This window comes from Pleurodeles waltl, chromosome 12 (genome assembly GCF_031143425.1).
Source record: "Pleurodeles waltl isolate 20211129_DDA chromosome 12, aPleWal1.hap1.20221129, whole genome shotgun sequence".
Classification (NCBI taxonomy): Eukaryota; Metazoa; Chordata; class Amphibia; order Caudata; family Salamandridae; genus Pleurodeles; species Pleurodeles waltl.
In genome coordinates, this window is record NC_090451.1 from 126435990 (window position 1) to 126445886 (window position 9897).

General features: G+C 42.5%; 4 non-coding genes across 4 annotated transcripts; 3 read left to right on the forward strand and 1 right to left on the reverse strand.

Annotated features, from left to right (window-relative positions):
• Positions 1 to 380: 380 nt before the first annotated feature.
• Positions 381 to 462, forward strand: TRNAL-AAG (transfer RNA leucine (anticodon AAG)). Its single transcript has one exon. It is a non-coding gene; the product is annotated as a tRNA-Leu (tRNA).
• Positions 463 to 842: 380 nt separating this feature from the next.
• TRNAS-UGA (transfer RNA serine (anticodon UGA)) lies at positions 843 to 924 on the reverse strand. Its single transcript has one exon. It is a non-coding gene; the product is annotated as a tRNA-Ser (tRNA).
• Positions 925 to 4568: 3644 nt separating this feature from the next.
• On the forward strand, positions 4569 to 4650 carry TRNAL-AAG (transfer RNA leucine (anticodon AAG)). Its single transcript has one exon. It is a non-coding gene; the product is annotated as a tRNA-Leu (tRNA).
• A 4106-nt stretch (positions 4651 to 8756) lies between these two features.
• TRNAL-AAG (transfer RNA leucine (anticodon AAG)) lies at positions 8757 to 8838 on the forward strand. The gene has a single exon. It is a non-coding gene; the product is annotated as a tRNA-Leu (tRNA).
• Positions 8839 to 9897: the final 1059 nt, after the last annotated feature.

Below are 9897 nucleotides of genomic sequence, written 5' to 3' on the forward strand. Positions count from 1 at the left end.
ATACGTGCAACTCCTCAGTTATTTTTGAATGAACTGCTCATTCATTAGATCCCACCCAAAGAAATGAGCCCACCGGTATGAACACTTGTTTCATTAGAAAATGATGGAGTCACATTGCCTATGTAGAGCAGGTGCTTATACCTTGGTTGGAAGTCATTGCTCGGAGAGTGTTGTCTTTTAAGGTGATTGCACTAGGTCCGAGCAGGTGGGAGAAGACTTGTGCAGTGACTGAGTAAGAGAGATAACCTTCAATTACCACATCACCCTCCCGACATTGTAATCATGTCCATGAAATGGTTTATCAACTCGACTTTCCACACTAAGTGAGGAGACTCAGGGTTACGGTGCTCATGAAGTGCACAGACACACTGAGAGCAACAGGTAGCGTGGCCGAGCGGTCTAAGGCCCTGGATTAAGGCTCCAGTCTCTTTGGAGGCGTGGGTTCAAATCCCACCGCTGCCAGAGATGGATTTTTACAGATCTTAATGACGCATCTCCCTTCTGACCCTTCAATTTGCATAAGCAGTGACTCTACCAATAGGTCCCTAATTGTAAAACTCTTTTACAGTCTCCTTCTAAGTAAACTCCTAAACCGTGGACTCCAAGAAATCGGCTGATTGGCGCTGCTGTTGTTTTGCTTCATTCTGCTTAGATCATCTTCAAATGGAAGGTTTAACAAATCATTTGTTCTCCCCACGCGGTCACCCGCTCTTCTCTCTGCAAAATAAAATCGAACCTCTGTTAAATAAAGATTTAAAGTAAATTATCTATCTTCCCAAATAAAGTTGGTAAATGTGTTCTTCACAGTTATTTTAAAAATCAGGTTTAAAATAAACAACAGAGGTAGTCAGCAGGATTCAAACCCGTGCAGGGAACCCCCAAAGGATTTCAAGTCCATCACCTTAACCACTCGGCCATAACTACCAGCTCTCATTGAGCTCTACCGAAACTTTATATCACAACAAAATTGTGCAAAATGGCCGTGCAGACCTATATATGACTCCATTTAGTAGGATCTCTAACTGTGTGCAAAGGGCACATTGCTATGTTTCTGTCTAAGCTTTGCTTTAGGTCTGAGGTCTTAAGAACCAAAGCAGGCTCCACGCACACTTGCCTGCACAAAAAAACAAGCATTTGCAATGCGAAAGGTCTCACATTTGTGAGAGTTAGAGCTATTGGCGTTGCAAATGACAATGTCTTTTACCTAGGTTTTGGTTTTCTTTGGGAAAATTTGATGTGTCCACGTTGTGTTTTGGGGCACTTCCTGTCGCGGGCGCTAGGCCTACCCACACAAGTGAGGTAAAAAATGTTATCGGGAGACTTGGGGAAACATAGAATAGCAAAACAAGAGTTACTGCCCCTTGTCTTTATCTACATTTTTTCCTTCCAAATATAAGACAGTGTGTAAAAAAGACGTCTATTTGAGAAATGCCCTTTAATTCGCATGCTAGTGTGGGCACCCCAGAATTCAGAGATGTGCAAATAACCACTGCTCCTTCACTCCTTATCTTGTGCCCATTTTGGAAATAGAAAGGTTTTCTTGATACCTTTTTTTCACTCTATATACTTCGGCAAATTAATTGCAGTATACCCGGTATAGAATGAAAACCCACTGCAAGGTGCAGCTCATTTATTTTCTCTGGATACCTAGGGTTCTTGATGAACCTACAAGCCCTATATATCCCCGCAACCAGAAGAGTCCAGCAGGCGTAATGGTATATTGCTTTCAAAAATCTGACATTGCAGAAAAAAGTTACAGAGTAAAACGTAGAGGAAAATGGCTGTTTTTTTCTTCTCAATTTCAATATTTTTTTTTTATTTCAGTTGTTATTTTCTGTAGGAAACACTTGTAAGATCTACACAAGTTACCCATTGCTGAATTCAGAATGTTGTCTTCTTTTCAAAAATGTTTAGGTTACTGGGACCCAGCATTGGTTTCACACCCATTTCTGTCACTGACTGGAAGGAGGCTAAAAGCACACAAAATCGTAAAAATGGGGTATGTCCCAGTAAAATGCCAAAATTGTGTTGAAAAATTGGGTTTTCTGATTCAAGTCTGCCTGTCCCTGAAAGCTGGGAAGCTGGTGATTTTAGCAGTGCAAACCCTTTGTTGATGCCAATTTCAGGGACAAAAACCACAAGCCTTCTTCTCCAGCCCTTTTTTCCATTTTTTTCTTTTTTAAAACAAAATGTTTACCGTATTTTGGCTAATTTCTTGGTCTCCTTCAGGGGAACCCACAAAGTCTGGGTACCTCTAGAATCCCTAGGATGTTGGAAAAAAAGGACGCAAATTTGGCGTGGATAGCTTATGTGGACAAAAATCTATGAGGGCCTAAGCGCGCCCTGCCCCAAATAGCCAAAAAAATGCCTGGCACCTGAGGGGGAAAAGGCTGGCAGCGAAGGGGTTAAAATGCACTATTTTATTCCAATTTCTTCACTTAGCTTCAGATGAACTATTTTTCCCTCCCACCAACTCCTTTCAAAGTGCACCAGCCACCACCGCCTTGGGTGGGACAGATTGTTTTCGATTGCAGTATGGCAGATTGTTTTGGATTGCAGTGTGGTAGTTTGTTTTTGATTGGAGTGCAGCAGATTGCAGTGGGGTAGATTGTTTTGAATTGGAGTAGGGGAGATTGTTTTGAAGTGGAGTGGGGCAGATTGTTTTGGATCGAAGTGGGACAGATTGTTTTGGAGTGGTGCAGATTGTTTTTTATTATAGTGGGGCACATTGGAGTGAGACAGATTTGCTTGGGGTGGGTGGAGAGGATTGGAATAGGATGAGTTAGAATGGATTGGATTCGGGTGAGTGATTTGGACTGGAGTGAGGTGGATTAGTGTGGGTGAAGTGGTCTGGATGGGGTGGATTGTAGTGGGGAAGATTGGAGTGGGATGGATTGAAGTGTACCGCAGGATTATGTGTTAAAGATTAATTTCAGAATTTACACATAATAAAGAAACACTGTTGATTTGCAATATTTTAAACGAGCTAATCGTCATCTTTTGAGAAGAGTGCCCACGAACAAAAGCAAAAGAAAACATGCGTGGAACGTGGGAAAAGACGATTTGGCAAAATAAAAGAAAGTTCGATTTAAATTTAAAACTTAACAGTTTTGGTTGTCCTGCTGGGCATGTTTTTGCCAGTCACAAGCCTTCTGTTTGCAGGGCACTAGAAGGTAAAAGGAAAAAATAGTACCTTGATCAGGTGGGGAGCAGCGGTCAGGCACTGATTAAGCTGAATCAATCAACGCTTGGTCGCTGCTCTACAGAGAGGAACGGAAATGATGCAAGACATGCCTTGATGAATTAGGAAACTGTAAAGAAGAGTGCCACATAAATAAAAAAATGGTGAGAGACATGCGGGCTCCAAGCCCTTTACTGAATACTACAGAGTCTATCAAGCGAGACCCTAAAAAGGTCAGTTAGTTAAAATAAACAAACATTGTTACTTCTAAATATCAATATTCCAAGGACGCCTAGATGGTCGTCAAGCAAAAAGTTCCTAGTGCATGGAGGGGCTTATGGTAGTTCTGAAGAGAGGCAAAGGACTTGGTCAGAGGGTGGCCTTGTTGGTGTGGTAGGGAAGCAATACCTCAAACATTATTACTGGGGTAGGGGAACTTGCAATTCGGAGTAATGAAAATTATCACAAAGCAATCAAGTAATTCCACATCAAAATAACAAGCGTGCGGGCTGACAACCATGCTCTCAGCATCAACGAGCGCAGAGTGAAGTGAATTTTACCATCCTCTGTGCATTTTTATTGCGAGGCTCATTTACATTTGACTTGGCGCGCAGAACGAGTGAGAACCCGGTCAATAGAAACAAAAATCATCTATTTAAAAAGTTTAGTTTCACGTGGGCCTGTTGTCCTTACTTCTTTCAGAATAGCTTTTGAACCTCTGTCCTGTGTGTGTCTGTGACTGTCACGTGAAAGGCAGTCAGAGCATCCAGGTGGGCCCCATGTCACCTGGGGCACCGCCCACCAGTGTTGGAGTTTTAAACAGCACCCGGTTGCATTTTGGGACTTGTGCCTTTTCAATGTGAGCTCAAAGACGGGAGCCTGTGAAATTCTATTGGCTAAAAAATATTAACAGCGGAATGTGAATAGGCCACACAAGACATGACGTCACTGGAAAGCTAAACAGTATGTTGGGGAGACTGGGTGCGGCAATAGGGCTGATGTCATGAATACGTGCAACTCCTCGGTTATTTTTGAATGAACTGCTCATTCATTAGATCCCACCCAAAGAAATGAGCCCACCAGTATGAACACTTGTTTCATTAGAAAATGATGGAGTCACATTGCCTATGTAGAGCAGGTGCTTATACCTTGGTTGGAAGTCATTGCTCGGAGAGTGTTGTCTTTTAAGGTGATTGCACTAGGTCCGAGCAGGTGGGAGAAGACTTGTGCAGTGACTGAGTAAGAGAGATAACCTTCAATTACCACATCACCCTCCCGACATTGTAATCATGTCCATGAAATGGTTTATCAACTCGACTTTCCACACTAAGTGAGGAGACTCAGGGTTACGGTGCTCATGAAGTGCACAGACACACTGAGAGCAACAGGTAGCGTGGCCGAGCGGTCTAAGGCGCTGGATTAAGGCTCCAGTCTCTTTGGAGGCGTGGGTTCAAATCCCACCGCTGCCAGAGATGGATTTTTACAGATCTTAATGACGCATCTCCCTTCTGACCCTTCAATTTGCATAAGCAGTGACTCTACCAATAGGTCCCTAATTTTAAAACTCTTTTACAGTCTCCTTCTAAGTAAACTCCTAAACCGTGGACTCCAAGAAATCGGCTGATTGGCGCTGCTGTTGTTTTGCTTCATTCTGCTTAGATCACCTTCAAATGGAAGGTTTAACAAATCATTTGTTCTCCCCACGCGGTCACCCGCTCTTCTCTCTGCAAAATAAAATCGAACCTCTGTTAAATAAAGATTTAAAGTAAATTATCTATCTTCCCAAATAAAGTTGGTAAATGTGTTCTTCACAGTTATTTTAAAAATCAGGTTTAAAATAAACAACAGAGGTAGTCAGCAGGATTCAAACCCGTGCAGGGAACCCCCAAAGGATTTCAAGCCCATCACCTTAACCACTCGGCCATAACTACCAGCTCTCATTGAGCTCTACCGAAACTTTATATCACAACAAAATTGTGCAAAATGGCCGTGCAGACCTATATATGACTCCATTTAGTAGGATCTCTAACTGTGTGCAAAGGGCACATTGCTATGTTTCTGTCTAAGCTTTGCTTTAGGTCTGAGGTCTTAAGAACCAAAGCAGGCTCCACGCACACTTGCCTGCACAAAAAAACAAGCATTTGCAATGCGAAAGGTCTCACATTTGTGAGAGTTAGAGCTATTGGCGTTGCAAATGACAATGTCTTTTACCTAGGTTTTGGTTTTCTTTGGGAAAATTTGATGTGTCCACGTTGTGTTTTGGGGCACTTCCTGTCGCGGGCGCTAGGCCTACCCACACAAGTGAGGTAAAAAATGTTATCGGGAGACTTGGGGAAACATAGAATAGCAAAACAAGAGTTACTGCCCCTTGTCTTTATCTACATTTTTTCCTTCCAAATATAAGACAGTGTGTAAAAAAGACGTCTATTTGAGAAATGCCCTTTAATTTGCATGCTAGTGTGGGCACCCCAGAATTCAGAGATGTGCAAATAACCACTGCTCCTTCACTCCTTATCTTGTGCCCATTTTGGAAATAGAAAGGTTTTCTTGATACCTTTTTTTCACTCTATATACTTCGGCAAATTAATTGCAGTATACCCGGTATAGAATGAAAACCCACTGCAAGGTGCAGCTCATTTATTTTCTCTGGATACCTAGGGTTCTTGATGAACCTACAAGCCCTATATATCCCCGCAACCAGAAGAGTCCAGCAGGCGTAATGGTATATTGCTTTCAAAAATCTGACATTGCAGAAAAAAGTTACAGAGTAAAACGTAGAGGAAAATGGCTGTTTTTTTCTTCTCAATTTCAATATTTTTTTTTTATTTCAGTTGTTATTTTCTGTAGGAAACACTTGTAAGATCTACACAAGTTACCCATTGCTGAATTCAGAATGTTGTCTTCTTTTCAAAAATGTTTAGGTTACTGGGACCCAGCATTGGTTTCACACCCATTTCTGTCACTGACTGGAAGGAGGCTAAAAGCACACAAAATCGTAAAAATGGGGTATGTCCCAGTAAAATGCCAAAATTGTGTTGAAAAATTGGGTTTTCTGATTCAAGTCTGCCTGTCCCTGAAAGCTGGGAAGCTGGTGATTTTAGCAGTGCAAACCCTTTGTTGATGCCAATTTCAGGGACAAAAACCACAAGCCTTCTTCTCCAGCCCTTTTTTCCATTTTTTTCTTTTTTAAAACAAAATGTTTACCGTATTTTGGCTAATTTCTTGGTCTCCTTCAGGGGAACCCACAAAGTCTGGGTACCTCTAGAATCCCTAGGATGTTGGAAAAAAAGGACGCAAATTTGGCGTGGATAGCTTATGTGGACAAAAATCTATGAGGGCCTAAGCGCGCCCTGCCCCAAATAGCCAAAAAAATGCCTGGCACCTGAGGGGGAAAAGGCTGGCAGCGAAGGGGTTAAAATGCACTATTTTATTCCAATTTCTTCACTTAGCTTCAGATGAACTATTTTTCCCTCCCACCAACTCCTTTCAAAGTGCACCAGCCACCACTGCCTTGGGTGGGACAGATTGTTTTCGATTGCAGTATGGCAGATTGTTTTGGATTGCAGTGTGGTAGTTTGTTTTTGATTGGAGTGCAGCAGATTGCAGTGGGGTAGATTGTTTTGAATTGGAGTAGGGGAGATTGTTTTGAAGTGGAGTGGGGCAGATTGTTTTGGATCGAAGTGGGACAGATTGTTTTGGAGTGGTGCAGATTGTTTTTTATTATAGTGGGGCACATTGGAGTGAGACAGATTTGCTTGGGGTGGGTGGAGAGGATTGGAATAGGATGAGTTAGAATGGATTGGATTCGGGTGAGTGATTTGGACTGGAGTGAGGTGGATTAGTGTGGGTGAAGTGGTCTGGATGGGGTGGATTGTAGTGGGGAAGATTGGAGTGGGATGGATTGAAGTGTACCGCAGGATTATGTGTTAAAGATTAATTTCAGAATTTACACATAATAAAGAAACACTGTTGATTTGCAATATTTTAAACAAGCTAATCGTCATCTTTTGAGAAGAGTGCCCACGAACAAAAGCAAAAGAAAACATGCGTGGAACGTGGGAAAAGACGATTTGGCAAAATAAAAGAAAGTTCGATTTAAATTTAAAACTTAACAGTTTTGGTTGTCCTGCTGGGCATGTTTTTGCCAGTCACAAGCCTTCTGTTTGCAGGGCACTAGAAGGTAAAAGGAAAAAATAGTACCTTGATCAGGTGGGGAGCAGCGGTCAGGCACTGATTAAGCTGAATCAATCAACGCTTGGTCGCTGCTCTACAGAGAGGAACGGAAATGATGCAAGACATGCCTTGATGAATTAGGAAACTGTAAAGAAGAGTGCCACATAAATAAAAAAATGGTGAGAGACATGCGGGCTCCAAGCCCTTTACTGAATACTACAGAGTCTATCAAGCGAGACCCTAAAAAGGTCAGTTAGTTAAAATAAACAAACATTGTTACTTCTAAATATCAATATTCCAAGGACGCCTAGATGGTCGTCAAGCAAAAAGTTCCTAGTGCATGGAGGGGCTTATGGTAGTTCTGAAGAGAGGCAAAGGACTTGGTCAGAGGGTGGCCTTGTTGGTGTGGTAGGGAAGCAATACCTCAAACATTATTACTGGGGTAGGGGAACTTGCAATTCGGAGTAATGAAAATTATCACAAAGCAATCAAGTAATTCCACATCAAAATAACAAGCGTGCGGGCTGACAACCATGCTCTCAGCATCAACGAGCGCAGAGTGAAGTGAATTTTACCATCCTCTGTGCATTTTTATTGCGAGGCTCATTTACATTTGACTTGGCGCGCAGAACGAGTGAGAACCCGGTCAATAGAAACAAAAATCATCTATTTAAAAAGTTTAGTTTCACGTGGGCCTGTTGTCCTTACTTCTTTCAGAATAGCTTTTGAACCTCTGTCCTGTGTGTGTCTGTGACTGTCACGTGAAAGGCAGTCAGAGCATCCAGGTGGGCCCCATGTCACCTGGGGCACCGCCCACCAGTGCTGGAGTTTTAAACAGCACCCGGTTGCATTTTGGGACTTGTGCCTTTTCAATGTGAGCTCAAAGACGGGAGCCTGTGAAATTCTATTGGCTAAAAAATATTAACAGCGGAATGTGAATAGGCCACACAAGACATGACGTCACTGGAAAGCTAAACAGTATGTTGGGGAGACTGGGTGCGGCAATAGGGCTGATGTCATGAATACGTGCAACTCCTCGGTTATTTTTGAATGAACTGCTCATTCATTAGATCCCACCCAAAGAAATGAGCCCACCGGTATGAACACTTGTTTCATTAGAAAATGATGGAGTCACATTGCCTATGTAGAGCAGGTGCTTATACCTTGGTTGGAAGTCATTGCTCGGAGAGTGTTGTCTTTTAAGGTGATTGCACTAGGTCCGAGCAGGTGGGAGAAGACTTGTGCAGTGACTGAGTAAGAGAGATAACCTTCAATTACCACATCACCCTCCCGACATTGTAATCATGTCCATGAAATGGTTTATCAACTCGACTTTCCACACTAAGTGAGGAGACTCAGGTTTACGGTGCTCATGAAGTGCACAGACACACTGAGAGCAACAGGTAGCGTGGCCGAGCGGTCTAAGGCGCTGGATTAAGGCTCCAGTCTCTTTGGAGGCGTGGGTTCAAATCCCACCGCTGCCAGAGATGGATTTTTACAGATCTTAATGACGCATCTCCCTTCTGACCCTTCAATTTGCATAAGCAGTGACTCTACCAATAGGTCCCTAATTTTAAAACTCTTTTACAGTCTCCTTCTAAGTAAACTCCTAAACCGTGGACTCCAAGAAATCGGCTGATTGGCGCTGCTGTTGTTTTGCTTCATTCTGCTTAGATCACCTTCAAATGGAAGGTTTAACAAATCATTTGTTCTCCCCACGCGGTCACCCGCTCTTCTCTCTGCAAAATAAAATCGAACCTCTGTTAAATAAAGATTTAAAGTAAATTATCTATCTTCCCAAATAAAGTTGGTAAATGTGTTCTTCACAGTTATTTTAAAAATCAGGTTTAAAATAAACAACAGAGGTAGTCAGCAGGATTCAAACCCGTGCAGGGAACCCCCAAAGGATTTCAAGCCCATCACCTTAACCACTCGGCCATAACTACCAGCTCTCATTGAGCTCTACCGAAACTTTATATCACAACAAAATTGTGCAAAATGGCCGTGCAGACCTATATATGACTCCATTTAGTAGGATCTCTAACTGTGTGCAAAGGGCACATTGCTATGTTTCTGTCTAAGCTTTGCTTTAGGTCTGAGGTCTTAAGAACCAAAGCAGGCTCCACGCACACTTGCCTGCACAAAAAAACAAGCATTTGCAATGCGAAAGGTCTCACATTTGTGAGAGTTAGAGCTATTGGCGTTGCAAATGACAATGTCTTTTACCTAGGTTTTGGTTTTCTTTGGGAAAATTTGATGTGTCCACGTTGTGTTTTGGGGCACTTCCTGTCGCGGGCGCTAGGCCTACCCACACAAGTGAGGTAAAAAATGTTATCGGGAGACTTGGGGAAACATAGAATAGCAAAACAAGAGTTACTGCCCCTTGTCTTTATCTACATTTTTTCCTTCCAAATATAAGACAGTGTGTAAAAAAGACGTCTATTTGAGAAATGCCCTTTAATTTGCATGCTAGTGTGGGCACCCCAGAATTCAGAGATGTGCAAATAACCACTGCTCCTTCACTCCTTATCTTGTGCCCATTT